Below are 15698 nucleotides of genomic sequence, written 5' to 3'. Positions count from 1 at the left end.
TAGGGAGGAAAAACTGCCATCATACCTATAGGCTGGGGGGTGACCTCAGCACCACTGAGGCAGAAGGAGATCTTGGGGTCACTGTTGACTCCAGGATGAACATGAGTCATCAATGTGATGAAGTAGTCAGCAGATCCAATCGCACCTTGTCATGCATCCATAGGTGCTTCACAAACAGGTCCAGGGAGATGATTCTCCCTCTCTACATGACACTGGTCAAGCTGCAGCTGGAGTACTGTGTCCAGTTCTGGACGCAGCAGTTCAAGCAGGATGCAGACAACCTGGAGAGGGTCCAAAGAAGAGCCACTCATCTGATTGAAGGCCTGCAGGGAAGGCCTTATGAGGACAGGTTAAGGGACCTTAACCTTTTCAGCCTCTCCAAGAGAAGGTTGAGAAGGGACCTTGTGACGGCGTACAAATTCATAAGTGGGGAGCAACACAAAGTAGGTGATGATCCGTTTACCAGGGCACCCCCTGGAATAACAAGGAACAATGACCATAAGCTACTGGACAGTAGGTTTAGACTGGACATTAGAAAAAAGTTCTTCACTGTCAGGGTTGCCAGGATCTGGAATGGGCTTCCAAGGAAGGTGGTGCTTGCCCCATCCTTGGGGGTCTTCAAGAGGAGACTGGACAGGCACCTGGCTGGGATCACACGATCCCAGGTTTGGTGACCCTTGTCTGCCAGGGGCAGGGGATCGGACTAGATGGCCCACTGAGGTCCCTTCTGACCCTGGAATCTATGAATCTCACCACTGCCCAGCACTTCCTGCTACAGCCACTTGGATCCTGCACTTGGTTTCCCTGAGAACTCCACCACTATTATCACCACCTCCAGGCTGCCCCATGGGCAGTGGTGGCAATGCAGAGGGCCTAGAAAGGCAGTCCAGCTGTGGAACTGCCCCAGCCCCACTGCATGCCCAAGGCATGGCAGGACAGGCCACAGCCAGACAGTGCCTGGGCCAGGTAGGACCAAGGGGTCCACCACAGGTCACACAAAGCCCCTCTGTGGGCCAAATCTGGCCCATGGGATGTATTTTGCCCAGCCTGATCTATCCTAAAGATCTGGACCTTAGGGCAGTGGAAAGCCCTATAGTTTACCGGTGTACATAGGGTCCTGAAAATTTTTCCTAAATTGGTTTTTATCTTAAGGTAAGTATTCTCTGAAGGGGTAGAAATTTTGCTTATATTTTTTTTTTGGAGACATTCTTGGGGAGTCCAAGGTCCATCCTTGGGTTGAGGTATAATAAAAGTCACAGGACCTTGTTGGAAAGCATTTAGTGGTGCAAGTTCTATACTGAGACAATGGAAAGCACTCTGTTACGAGGCTGTCCTTTAATCAGAGAATGGGGCGGGGGGGGGGGGGGGCTTGTTTGTTTTATATTTTTAGTGACTAAGAAGAATGCTTTTAAGGGGGTTTTTTTTGTTTCTTGATTTCTGCTTTTTTTGATAAGGTACCACTTGCTGAACCATATATTTCACAAAACTGACTGGGTTCAGAACTAGTTAGGACTCTGTTCATAGGACACCTCTGAGGAGGAACCCCATTGTACATCAGTCCTTAAGCATTAATATAACAATAATAATAATACTTGGATGATGTAGTCTGCTCCCCTGGTATAGGTACCCTATTTTGTGTCACATGCCATATCCCAGAACTGAGTGTGATACTTAGATCTTGAACAACTTACAAAATCTATAGCATGACAATAGTGTAGATTATAGAACTCTTTTTTTTTAAAGGTACTAACATAGTCCTCTCTCTGAAATGAATTACAACCCAAATCCTTTAAGAATTTTCTTCATCTTATAAAACAGTAAAAGTAAATATCCTTTAAAAAGGAAATGCTGCAGTCATTAGCAATCCCTATATAAGAGCTCATTGATTTTCCTTGAGGTGACTTAAGAGTCAATCCTTGAGCCACAGATCTGTCCACAGAAGTTGCAGGTCTTTCTTTAGGGGAGAGTAGTCCATAGGCTGGGATTTCCTTCATTTTCCTTCCTCTGCTTTCAAGGAAAGACACTGTACTTATAAGTGGGCTGCAACTTGGTTGAGGTTGAGGGCACCATTAGAGTTGGTTGGTAGCAAGCTCCTCCCAGGTCTTGATGTTGGTGTCCATTTTCCTGAAATATGTTTTCAATGTGTTGCAGTTGCATTTCCTATGGCTGCCGCGAGATCTCGGGCCACAATTAAGCTGGAAGTAGAGCACATATTTTGTTCACAATGTCCAGTCCAGCAAAGTTAGTTCTTGAGGATCACTGACTCAGTTTTAGGAACATTGGCTTCAGGAAGGATGCTGGCAATTGTGCGGAGGATTTTCTAGATGCATTGTTGGTGATATTTCTCCAGGGTATTGAAATGACAATGTTAGATCACCCACATTTCACATTCATTGAGGGGAGTAGGGATGATGACAATTTTGTAGACCCGGATCTTCATAGATTTCATAGATTTCATAGACATTAGGGCTGGAAGGGACCTCGGAAGATCATCGAGTCCAGCCCCCCACCTGGAGAGCAGGAAGTCAGCTGGGGTCATAGGATCCCAGCAAGATAATCCAATTTACTCTTGAAGGTGTTCAACATAGGTGCTTGAACCACCTCCGATGGCAGGCTATTCCAGACCTTGGGAGCTCGGACAGTAAAAAATTCTTCCTTATATCCAGCCTGAAACGGTCTTGCAGTAGTTTATAACTGTTCAACCTCGTCATCCCTTGGGGCGCTCTGGTGAACAAATGTTCCCCCAGATACTGATGGTCACCCCTGATAAACTTATAGGTGGCCGTCAGATGACCCCTGAGCCTGCGCTTTTCCAGGCTAAAGAGCCTCATAGATCTCAGCCTGTCATCATAAGGTCTTTTCCTGACCTCTAATCATGCGTGTGGCTCTTCTCTGGACATTGTCAAGCTTCTCTACATCCTTTTTGAATTGTGGGGCCAATTCTTAGTGTCTTTATGGAGATTGAAAACAATAAAAACATGCCAAAGTAATATCCCAAAGGAGGCACGTGCACACCAGATCCTAGGTTGGATCTCATCATCACTATTCGCTCTCTGAGAGGGGTGGCGACCAAGGTAAGGTAAGTGTTCGACTGCCTCCAGGATTTTTCTCTCAATGGTAATTTGAGAAGAGGGGATGGGCACATTCATGGCCTGGAGCAGGCTGATAGAGCATTTCTCGATGTTGAGAAAGAGAGGCCCAAAGTTTGGTAGGCTTCTGTGAAGAGACCCAACACAGTCTGGAGATTTTCCTCACTGTGCAAAAGGTTGGCACAGTTGTCAATGTATTAAAGGTCAGACATGGTTCTTCTGAATACTTTGGTTTTCAAGCAAGGAGTAAAAGTAAATATCCTTTAAAAAGAAGTGCTGCAGTATTAGACCTGATCACCAGGGATTCGGGTTTTTCATTTGCCATGGAAAAACACAGTAAAACCTGGATTTTCTCATTTTAAGAAGGAAAAACCCTTGTTTTCTCATTTTAAGGAGGAAAAACCTAGATTTTCTCCTTTTAAAGGAGAAAAACACAGGAAATGGGGGGTTTCCCCTTGCAGGTGGTAGAGTCCCAGCCTGCAAGAGACTGGGGGGAGCGGGAGAAGGGCGATCAGCATGGGGCGCCATGTGCATGTGCACAGGTACATATACACATGACTGCCACAGCCTGGACTGCAGCTCCCTGCAGGTAAGTCTGGCAGCGGAGGGGAGTGTGGGGGATTGAGGCCAACACAGTGAGGGAAGGAGGGAGAGAGTTGGGCAGGGCTGAAGCTGGGACTGGGGCAGCTGCCCAGCCTGGGCAGTGCATGGGGCTTGGGGCCTGAGGCCAGAATGCATGACTGCTGGGCCTTGGCAGGGAGTGGGATGGAGCCACAGAGGGCTGGCTCCCCACTGCTGTTTGCACTCCCAGGAGCCATGTGGGGCATGTTACCCACAGATTCATGTGTAGGATAGGGACAGGTGCCTGCTGCAGGCTCAGGCTTCCTGCCCTGCTGCACTCCCCCAGGGGTCTCCGTGGCCCAGTCAGTAAAACCTTGTGCAACAGGGCAGAGTGGAGCAGGGAAGCTTGGTGTTGCCACTGCAAGCCCCTTGTTGCCACAGTTGGAGTACTGTGTCCAGTTTTGGGCACTACCATGGCGAAGTGCCCCCTACCCACCCAGCAGTAGGGCATGGTGGTGCATAGTTGTGCCCCTTGCTGATGCTGGTAGGCAGGAAGTGCCTCGCCATGGTGGCACAGGACTCCCAGTGGTGGCACGCTTGGCCCCGCTCTGCCCTGCTGTGCTGGGTCCCACCCACAGGGCTATGGTGGCCCCAGGAGGATGGCAGCTGGGCAGGGAGCCCCAAGCCCATAGTGGGCAGCCTGGATCCACTTTCCCAATGGGATCTAGTCTGGCAGTGCTACCCATGGGGGAAAAGGAGCCAAGCTCCGTGCTCCGCTCCTCTCCACCACAACAGCTGTCACCTCTCATGGGGGGCAGCCAGGGCTCAGGCGCTGCTGCAGGCCACCTCCAGCAGGTCTGAGGGGGTCTGTGGATGGGGTGTGAGGGGTACCAGCAGAGCCCAGGGGGCTGTGGTTGGCGAGTGAGGGGCACAAGCAGGGTTGGGGAGGCTGTGGGTAAGTGAGGGGCAATAGCATGGGCAGGGCACCAGCATATCAGGGCTGTTCAGTGCCACAAAGCATTATTGGGGAGGGGACAGCTGCAGCTGGACCTGAGTCCTTGTGAGTGAATGGGGCAGGGAGAGCTCTGATTTTCCATGATAAAAAAAGCTAAAATCAAACACCAAAATTTAAAGGTATTTAGAATTAATTTTATTATAGTGATTGAGACACTGGCAGGCTTCTAAATTGCTTTAAAATTGTAAATATATCAATAAAATATTATGTTCAATTTATGGCTATATATGTAGTGGTGTTTCATTTTAATCATGGAAAAACATAGATTTGGGGGTTTAAAATCAGAGAATTTTTGGTTTTATCAGATAATTTATTATTTTAAAACAGAGAAAACCAGGATCCCTGATCACAGCATAAGAGTGATATATTTACTAGTATAATTAAACACAGTTTGTAATGCTACTAAATTAAATCAAATGATGAGTGGGCGTTCAGCTGAAAGAGACAGCTATGTCCTGAGCATTAGTTCTTACTACTTAAATGTGCTTGTTGAGAAAATAATTGGTCCCATTTCACTGGTCTCAGATCATCAGACTTACACCTGGGAGCAAGTTGCTCTGTGTCCATAAGTCAATAGTGACCAAAGCTAAATAAGAGAGTGAGAATGAATGGTTGATTGTTTTCCATACAGAGAACCTTTACGTGTGACACTATTTTAGTTCACTCCCACAAATGATGTACACTTTGTAAGGGGATGAGAGGAAAAAGCAGATGTTTTGAACCTAACAGGTGCTTTGTATCCTGAAATTTTCTTAGCACTTTCATCCACCATTGGCTATAGGGGTATTTAAGGTCACTGAACATCTCACAGAACCAAGTTCTTAAGTTTAAAATAAAGAACCAAAATATCAATATAAAAATGTAAACCTTTTACTTTGCATCCTTGAAGCTGACAGCTCTATGTATAGACTGGAAAGATATTGTCTGATTGTTTTAGTTTAAGATGTCAAATTTAACATGGTCTTGCCAGTATGCAAAAGGTGGACCAGCCATGAAAGAAGACGATACAGCGGTCTCTAGAATTCTTACCTCATGGTCAAAGAACCCAAGAAAATCATGAAATTCCTCATTTTCCCGTCTCATAATTCCTGGCTTTGCCAACTGATTTTAGTTGAGATACTTTGAATGGTAGAAAAGAAACCTGGAAAAACAATATGGTATATTCTAGCTCTCTATTGCAAGATATTCTCAGATTTCTGTCTCTCATGCACATGGCTAAATCAATTGTGAAATATCTAGTAGGTGTAAGGATTAGGAATGTCTTATGCCATTTTCATCTGATGAGTCTAAAAGAGCTGTCAACATTTTCCATTTAAATCTTTTCTTTTGAAAGAACAATGGAATTAAATGATTTTGCGGGAAGCATGTCTGCTTCCTACAAAATATTTTAATATTTCATCAAAAAAGTACCTCTAGCAAAGTTACAGTTTGGATTTCTCATGTTACCATTCTCATCCAGTGACAAGGCCCCTAGGAGGAACTACATTTCACATAATGTACTACAGCCAGGGATATACTGTTCCTGCTTTTCTTTACCTTTACAGGCAACCATGAATTGTCTAATGTCATGCAGAAGAGTGGGAGCATGATACACCTAAATTACAAGTCCACTTAAACACCAGAGAAGTAGTATTTCTGCATTGAATTATTTTTCCCCAGAGTCAGAATTTTTATTGTCAATTCTTAATGGTAATGATTTTTATTTCATTTTAATGAACATTTTCTCTGAATAGAAGCCCATTTTATCAGTTCTAGTATGCCACTGTTGCACATAAAAGAATACACAGCGCTATTTTCTTTAAAATATGTATTAGATGGTATAGTTTTCATTAACTGACCCAAAAATAACAGTTTGACAAGTTTTAAGATTTTATTTTAAAATAATATTTCCTAATATTTAGATTATTAATTTTCCTCAAGAAAAATGCTTCCTTGTAATATATCTGAGTTTACAGTATGTGGAAAATTCTTGAATTTTTGTGTCAAGAAAATAACACATTTTTTCTTCTAAGCTATTTTATTTAACTAGAATTTGAATTGGATTATTTAAATGTGACACGTTTTCAGAATTAAAAAAAATCTTTTAGTAAGTAAATGAAGTTTTAATCTTTCAATAAGATATATTATTAATGTTCATGAGATAATGTAACAGAATTCAAAACAGGAAGGGATGCCAAATTATGGAAGTGTTGTTCTGTTTAGGACATATTTTGGAGCTATATGGTTCCAAAGCAACACAGGTAATTCAAAAGTGTGTTTGTGCATTGTGGCATGGGTATAATAAAAATGTGCAGAGGATATGATGACACTGCAGTACTGAGGACATATCCTTTGGGTAGGCATGATGTAGATCCAACCAATAACTAACTACACACTCATCAAAAGTAATGTATCTTGAGTCTGATTTCTTAAGGGAAAAAAATGTTTGGAAATAACACTACAGAAGTTCCATCAGCCTAGGCAACATCTTTTCCAGCCTATGTTTTCTCCTCAGGCTTCATTAGTCCTCAGCTTTTATTTCTTTGGGTCCCACATTGTCATTCTTATGTTGGAGAACTACTTCAAATTCTTGTATATTATACTTACTTGCAACTGGTCAAGTGTCACATTTACATTGCCCTAACCAAGGTTAGGCTGATCTAAAATGCCTGGTTGTGCAGGCATTTACAGGGCTTAAATCACCCTAAAAATGGCAAGTCCAATCTAAGTCAAAAGATGAACTAACTTTAGATCAGCCTGGGTTAACCCAATCTAAAATGGGTTAATCTGGCCTCATGAATGCTTGCATGCATTCAGAACCCAGGTACTCTCCCCAGCCCCAGGACTGTTCTGTTTTGACCTACCCCTACCCTGAACTGGCCCTGCAGATCTGCCAACCCCTGACTCAGGTTTGAGCAGCTCAAAGTCCTGGAGGACTAGAAAAGGGGTTAATGCAGTCCCCATTTTCAAGAAGGGGAGGAAGGAGGATACAAGTAATCTTAGGCCAGTTAGTCTCACCTCTATCCTTGGGAAAGTCTTTGAAAAAAATATTAAGGATCATATTTGTGTAATTCCAGTGGGAAAAATAAAGCAGCAGGGCAACCAGCATGGATTCGTAGCAGGTAGATCATGTCTGACTAATCTGGTTTCTTTTTATGACCAGGTCACAAAACGCTTAGATGCAGGAGCAGAGGTGGATATCATTTACTTGGTTTTTAGGAAGGCCTTCGATACGGTATTTCATCTCATTCTCATAAATAAATTAAGAGGCTGTGGCTTAGATGATTACACAGTGCAGTGGGTGGCAAATTGGTTTAGCAAACTGGTTGCACCCAGAGAATCCAGTGGGTGGCAAATTGGTGGTGGCAAACTGGTTGCACCCACAGAGTGGTGGTGGATGGGTCAGTATCGACCTGGAAGGATGTGGACAGTGAGGTCCCATAGGGCTCGGTCCTTGGATCTGTACTCTTCAATGTCTTCATCAGTGACTTGGATGTGGATATGAAGTGTACTCTGTCCAAGTTTGCAGATGATACTAAATTGTGGGGTGAAATGAACACACTGGAGGGTAGGAAACAATTGCAGGTGGACTTGGACATGTTGGAAAAGTGGACAGAACACAATAGGATGCAGTTCAACAAGGACAAGTGCAAAGTGCTGCACCTAGGGCGTAAAAATATCCAGCACACCTACTGGCTGGGGAATGACCCTCTCAGCAGCACAGAAGCGGAAAGGGATCTCAGAGTCATAGTGAACTCCAAGATGAACATGAGGTTGGTGAACCAAGGAGCTGATACTTTCCCTCTATGCAGCATTAGTCAGACCACAGTTGGAGTACTGTGTCCAGTTTTGGGCACTGTACTTTAAGAAGGATGTGGATAACCTCAAGAGGGTCCAGAGGAGGGCCACTCATGATTAAGGTTTTGCAGGCCTAGCCCTATGAGGAGAAACTAAGGGACCTGGATCTCTTTAGCCTCTGCAAAAGAAGGCTGAGAGGTGATCTTGTGGCCATCAACAAATTAATTATAGGGGTGCAGCAAGGAACTGGAGAGGCTCTGTTCACCAGGGTGCCTCTTGGAACAAGGAATAATGGTCACAAATGGACAGAGAGCAGATTGAGTCTGGACATGTGGAAGAACTTCTTCACAGTAAGGGTGGCCAGAATTTGTAATGGGCTTCCAAACGGAGGTGGTGCTCTCCCCTACTTTGGGGTTCTTTAAGAGAAGGCTGGATAGGCATCTGGCTGGGGTCATCTTTCCTGCCCAGGGCAGGAGATCAGACTTGATGATCTGTTGAGGTCCCTTCTGACCCTAGCATCTATGAATCTATGAAGGTAAGCCATCTAACCCAGGTCAGGTTGTTTGAATGCTTGTTGCACCCTATGGAAGCACATTTGACCACATGAGAAAAAAGAAACATGAAGAAATCAGTGCATGCTCTAACACAGTTGGCAGTTGAAGTGTTGCAGGTAAGGATAGAGACTTTGGTAAAAAAAAAATAGCAGATCTGTTATAGTACCACAGAAGACCCAGTTAACCCAACTGGTGTCCTTATCTAGTACAACAAAACATCCACAACATTCACAATCACCTGTTGCTGTTGCTTTAGAGGTAATATGTTTGTGTACTTCTCTACTTAAATTTCAGTGTCATACCTATACCCTCCCTGCTGGATCACCAGGAGCTCTAGACCAGTGGTCACAAACTGGTTGATTGGGATCCCAGAGCCTCTCGCAGTCAATCCTGAGCTGGGAAGGCTGAGTGTGTGTGCATGTGTGTGCTCCCCCACCCCAGCCCAGCAGGTCAGTTGGTGGAGGAAGGAAAATGGGTGGGGGCCAGATCGAGGCCCCTGTGCTGAGGGACAGGGACAGAGTGCAGGAGCAGCCTAGTCAGTGTGGCCCCAGCCAGACGGATGGTGGGAGGGTCGAGCCCAGGCACATCCAGGGGTAGGGGTGGGGGTGGGAGCTCCCACTGCTGTATGCACCCCAACGGAGGCCCCAGGCAGCACATGCCCCCACATCTGTGCCCGGTGGAGGCAGCTGTCACTGTGGGCTGGGCTTTGCACTATGAACCCCACTGCAGCTGGCCCAGGAGCAGCCCGACTCCACATGCGTCTTACCCTGAGCTGAGCCTCATCCCCTGCCTGCCCAGCAACCAGAAGCACATGGCATTGGGCCACTCATGGGCCAGTTGCAGTGGGGCTAAAGGTGCAAAGCCCACCCTGCAGCGGGAGCCACCTCCACCATACACAAATTGGGGGAGCAAGTGCACCCCCCCAAACATGGGGCAGCATGGATGACTGCAGCAGCAATGAGAGGGAGTGGGGCTGGAGCAGGCACAGGCCCTGCACAGCCAGGGCAGGACGGGACAGAGACATGAGCAGCTCATCTGGGGGGTGCAGGGAGGGTGGTGGCACACAGTCTGGGAGGGTGTGGAGGGCATGTACCCTTGGAATTGCATGGGGGGTGAGGCAGGCTGCAGCTGCCACTGGGGCTGGGCTGTTCCTGGTGGAGGCTGGGGCCATGCTGTGGTTGGGCCAGGTGGTGATGGTGCTTGGATTGGGGCTATGGGGGGCTGCAGCCACCCAAAAATTTACTGTAGCCCCCCAACTCTCTCCCAGCACCACCACTGCCCTGCCTAACCACAGCATGGCCCCAGCCTCTGCCAGGAACAGCCCAGCTCCAGCCAGCAGCTGCAGCCCACCCTGCCACATGCAATTCCAGGGGCATGTGTCCCCCCATGCACTCCTGGGCTGCATGCCCCCCACTCCCCATGCCCCCCAGATGAGCCACTTGTGGCTCCATCCCACCCCACTCACCCCGGCTGTACAGGGCCTGCCCCTGCTCCAGCCCTGCTTCCTTCCTCACCATTGTTGGGGGCGGGGTAGATCAAGGCCGCAGCAGTGAAAGCGGGTCAGGTTAAGCTGGGGCCTCAATCTGCTGTACCCCCCCCAATGGTCCTTTCCTCTCTTCCTGCCCCTTCCCCCACAGACTTACCTGCTGGGTGCCCCCAAATAATATTTTCTCCCTCTGCCCTGATTTGCACCCCCTTCCCTTCCCAAAGACCTAATAATTACTTTCTATCATCCTTTTCTGAGCACCCAAGTCTGATAGTTTTATCTCCAATCTTTGTTTCATGATTAAAAACTAATCTCTGGATGTTAAGTATGCCCCCTGAAAAGTGAGAGTTAAAAGTAAGCAGAGTCAGTATTTCCAGAACATATGGTATTGTAAACAGTGTGAGTCCTGGCCTAGTCATAATAGTGATTATGCATGCGTTGGATGGCTAGAGGTTAGAAGTCTCTGGAACATCTAAACTTTTGACCTTGATGATACTATGACCTACTTAGGAAACTGAGGCATGCACAGTTGAAACCTTGTTATTAACATAAAGTTCCAGCTCTTTGGTTATATAAGTTATATAACCCTTATATATATATATATAAGGGTAGGTCTTGCTTGACCGATCTCATTTCCTTTTATGACCAGGTGACTTATCACCTGGACAAGGGGGAAGAGATCAACGTTGTATACCTCAACTTTAAAAAAGCCTTTGATTTGGTATCCCATGATCACCTCTTGGCTAAACTGGCTAACTGCAGCCTTGATGTTACCATGATCTGTTGGCTGGGGAACTGGCTCTGCGGTAGGACCCAGAGGGTGGTGGTCAATGGGAGCTAATCATCTTGGTGTGCTGTGACCAGTGGGGTCCCACAAGGCTCTGTCCTAGGGCCTATACTATTTAACATCTTCATCAATGATGTGGACATTGGTGTCAGAAGCGGACTAGCCAAGTTTGCCAACAACACCAAACTCTGGGGTAAAGCATCCACACCTGAGGATAGGAGGGTGATCCAGGTGGATCTGGACAGACTCATGAAATGGGCAGACCAGAACCTGATGGTATTCAACACTGAAAAATGCAAGGTTCTCCACCTTCAGAGGAAAAACCTACAGCATGCTTAGAGGCTCGGTAGTGCTATACTGGTTAACACTGCAGATGAAAGGGACTTGGGGGTCATCATTGACCACAAGATCAACATGAGCCTTCAGTGTGATGCTGCGGCAAGTGAAGTGAGCAAAACGCTGGCTTGCATCCATAGATGCTTCTCAAGCAAATCCCGGGACGTCATTTTTCCTCTGTACTTGGCCTTGGTGAGGCCACAGCTGGAGTACTGCGTCCAGTTTTGGGCTCCACAATTCAAAAAGGATGTGGAGAAGCTTGAGAAGGTGCAGAGGAGAGCCACACGCATGATCAGAGGTCAGGAAAACAGACCTTATGATGACAGGCTGAGAGCCATGGGGCTATTCAGCCTGGAAAAGCGCAGGCTCAGGGGTGATTTGGTGGCCACCTATAAGTTTATCAGGGATGCTCATCAGGATCTGGGGGAATGTCTGTTCACCAGAGCCCCCCAAGGGATGACAAGATCGAACAGTCACAAACTCCACTGTGACAAAATTCAGGCTGGACATAAGAAAGAACTTCTTCACTGTCTGAGCCCCTAAGGTTTAGAATAGACTGCCTCTGGAGGCAGTTCAAGCACCCACTTTGAATGCCTTCAAGACACATTTGGATGCTTATCTTCCTGGGATCCTATGATCCCTGCTGACTTCCTGCCCCTGGGGCTGGACTCGATGATCCTCTGGGGTCCCTTCCAGCCCAAATGTCTATGAAATCTATGAAAGTTTTGAAGTGATAATGAATATGAGTGGTCCAAGCAAATGATATTGTTGAGTGACATTGATTGATTGAGATGTGCAAGCAGTGATTGGACCATGGTATGATTGGCAGGTGGCGTGAGGTGGCCACTACAAAAGCCAGTGTGGAGCACCATCTTGGGGGGGGGCGTGTCTGTGTGTGTGTGTGTGTGCGCGCGCGTGTGTATATAGCGTATTTGTCTATAGCATTTTGTTAAGTGGTGTTAAGAGGCATATATTGAGAGGAAAAAACTATTATTTGTAGCTGCAGGCCTTGCCTGGCAAAGAAATGGTCAGCTTGATTTTAATGTACATGATTTTAAGCAACCATTAATTTGAGGATTTAATTTCCAGCAGCAAACTTACTTAGGTGGAAGCGTCCTAGATGCAACACTGGATGAAATTCTTCACTGGGCCAAACGTGGCCATGAGCTGGATGCAAATAAAAATATAGAGGATAAAAAGGGAAAAGTTTCTATTGTTTCCCCAAAGGGCGTGAGCAGGAAAGAGGAAGATTTGGAAAGATGAAGGAGGAACATGACAACATTAGCTACCGTTGATAGTGATAGCACCGAGAACGACCGAAAAGCCAGGTGGGGAAACAACAAAGCGCAAATATATGCAGGGAACCCTACATTTAAGGAGGACACAAAATCTAGTGAAAAATACAGGCGTAAGCCAACATATAAACAACAAAGATGGAGCAATAATGAGAGATGGGAGCCTAGAGCCCCAAAGTTCGAGTTGCAGGACTCCATCTGGAAGAAGCTTTTAAGATGAACATGGGCCAACAATGCGAGGTCACGGTCGGCAGGGCTAACCGGACCCTATCGTGCATCCACAGGTGCATCTCAAACAGGGCCAAGGAGGTTATCCTCCCCCTCTACACAACACTGGTCAGGCCACAGCTGGAGTACTGTGTCCAGTTCTGGGCACTCCACTTCAAGAGGGATGTGGACAACATTGAGAGGGTCCAGAGGAGGGCCACCCACATGATCCGGGGACAGCAGGGCAATGAGAGGCTACGGGACCTGAACCTTCACAAGAGAAGGCTGAGGGGGGACCTTGTGACCATCTATAAACTCACTAGGGGGGACCAGAAGGGTTTGGGGGAGACCATTTTTTCCCTAGCGCCCCCCGGGATAACAAGGAGTAAGGTCCACAAGTTGGAGAGTAGGTTTAGATTAGACATCCATAGGAACTACTTCACAGTTAGGGCAGCTAGGATCTGGAACCAACTTCCAAGGAAAGTGGTGCTGGCTCCTACCCTGGGGGTCTTTAAGAAGCAGCTTGATGCCTACTTGGCTGGGGTCACTTGAGCCCAGTTTCCCCCCTGCCCAGGCAGGGGGTTGGACTTGAAGATCTACAAGGTCCCTTCTGACCCTACTTCTATGATTCTATGATTCTATGATACACCTCCAAAGATGTAATCAATGGTTTACCAACCCTAAGGCTCCTGGAGATGCTGACCCAGTACAAACAATAAGAGAATCAAGCAAAGCGTGAGGGTAGTGCAGAGGGATTGCCACTGTCTCTGGCAAGCCACTGCTCTGACTAGGCCAGCCCGGTGCTTTCCTCACCCCAGGAATTGGCACCACTTATTTTTTATTCCTGGGGGCATCCAACAATTGTAGTTGACTTTCAAGAACCAGACGGGAAAGTGCTGTGGCATCCACAGAGAATGCTGGTGGACACGGGCACCTCTTTCAGCATAGTAAGCAATGAGACAATGCTGTTTTCTAATTGGACACCCAACAGTGTCAAATTATTAGAGGAGTTTAAGAGTTCTGACCAAGTGGTTGGCTTCTCAGACCCCAAAGTCGCCAGAATTGAAATGAAAACAGGGGCATTTGATTTTGGCTTGCTAAATTTGGGTCAGTTAGGGATAATTGGCATGGACCTGTTGGAAAATTGAGGAATGTGATTGATTTACCTAACAGGATCCTGCAATACACTGGTGGAGCCAAGGGCTATTGGACCATTCCAGCAAGGCATAGATGTGCTGCCTTAAAGGCAAAGGAAACATTACATTTTCCCGACTACAGCCCAGAAGTGAAAGAGCTTGCCTTAAGTGTACCACAAGTGTGGGCACGTGATAAATTAGAATGTGGAAAAATTGATACTGTAATTTGGATAAATGGAAATGACTCAAAGCCACAAAGGCAGTATAGATTTCCGGTGGAAGCAGAAAACAGTATTCAAAACACTATTGACTCATTAGTAAGCCAACAAGTCATAGTGCAGATCCATAGTGTATGCAATAGTCCGATTTGGCCTGTATGAAAGACCAACGGGGTCACTTGGAGACTCACCATGGATTATCACCATTTAATAAAAATACACCAACCCTGGTACCCATTGTGGCCAAATATCCAGAAGTGTTAGCCAGCATAGCCCACAGAGCCTGATGGTTAGTCAGTCTCAGCGTCATCAACTTGGCTAATGCATTTTTTGCCATTCCAGTTCATTCTGACTGCTGGTTTGCATTTACATTAAAAAATAAACAATATACTTTCACCCGCTTACCTCAGGGCTACAACAACTCACCCATACACTGCCACCGTTGTGTAAGCTCAATGTGGGAGAAAATTCCTGATGATATTTTGATCATGGCACAAACCTGAGATGAATGTATTCGGAGGACTGAGGTTACCAAAGAGGTATGCCATGCATTTAACATCAAACAGCGATTCCACATTCCTGGCCACCCGCAAAGCTCGGGAATTGTCGAAAGGGCCAATCGAACCATGAAAACAGCTCTGAGAAAGGTGGTCAGTAGTTATGGCAATAACTGGGATGAGAAACTGTCACTCATCCTAATGGCACTAAGGGGAACTACTGCCAGCCATGGGCTCACACCATACATGGCAATGACAGGCAGAAAGATGAGACTTACTGAACAATGGTGGGTGAACTTAGATATACAAAGTGAATGGCAGCCAAAAGTTATTACAGAACTATGGCTTGCTCAGTTGATGGAAAACATAAAGAAAATCCAACTTCAAGTGGCTACAGCTTTGGGAACCAGAGAAATCAAGATGGATAAATATTTTGTACGTAAAGAAGTAATAGAAGAATGGAATGTCGGAGATCAAGTTTTATATAGAACCTTTTCGGAGAAGAAACATCTGTTCTCACCAATATGGATGGGACCGGTATACATTGTCAACAAGATTAGCCGCACCGTATATGCTCTAGAAATTAGGAAGAAGAAAAAGAAGACAAAAAAATGGTTTAATTCAAGTCATTTAAAAGCCTGGAAGGGGGCTCCAGGCTTGCAAAATGTATGATGTGCTATTTGTGCGTATTTATTTATATCTTTAAGGTTAAACATTTGTTTATATCTTTAAGGTTAAAC

The sequence above is a fragment of the Alligator mississippiensis genome, chromosome 3 (genome assembly GCF_030867095.1).
Source record: "Alligator mississippiensis isolate rAllMis1 chromosome 3, rAllMis1, whole genome shotgun sequence".
Classification (NCBI taxonomy): domain Eukaryota; kingdom Metazoa; phylum Chordata; order Crocodylia; family Alligatoridae; genus Alligator; species Alligator mississippiensis.
Note: the sequence above shows the minus strand (reverse complement) of the source record.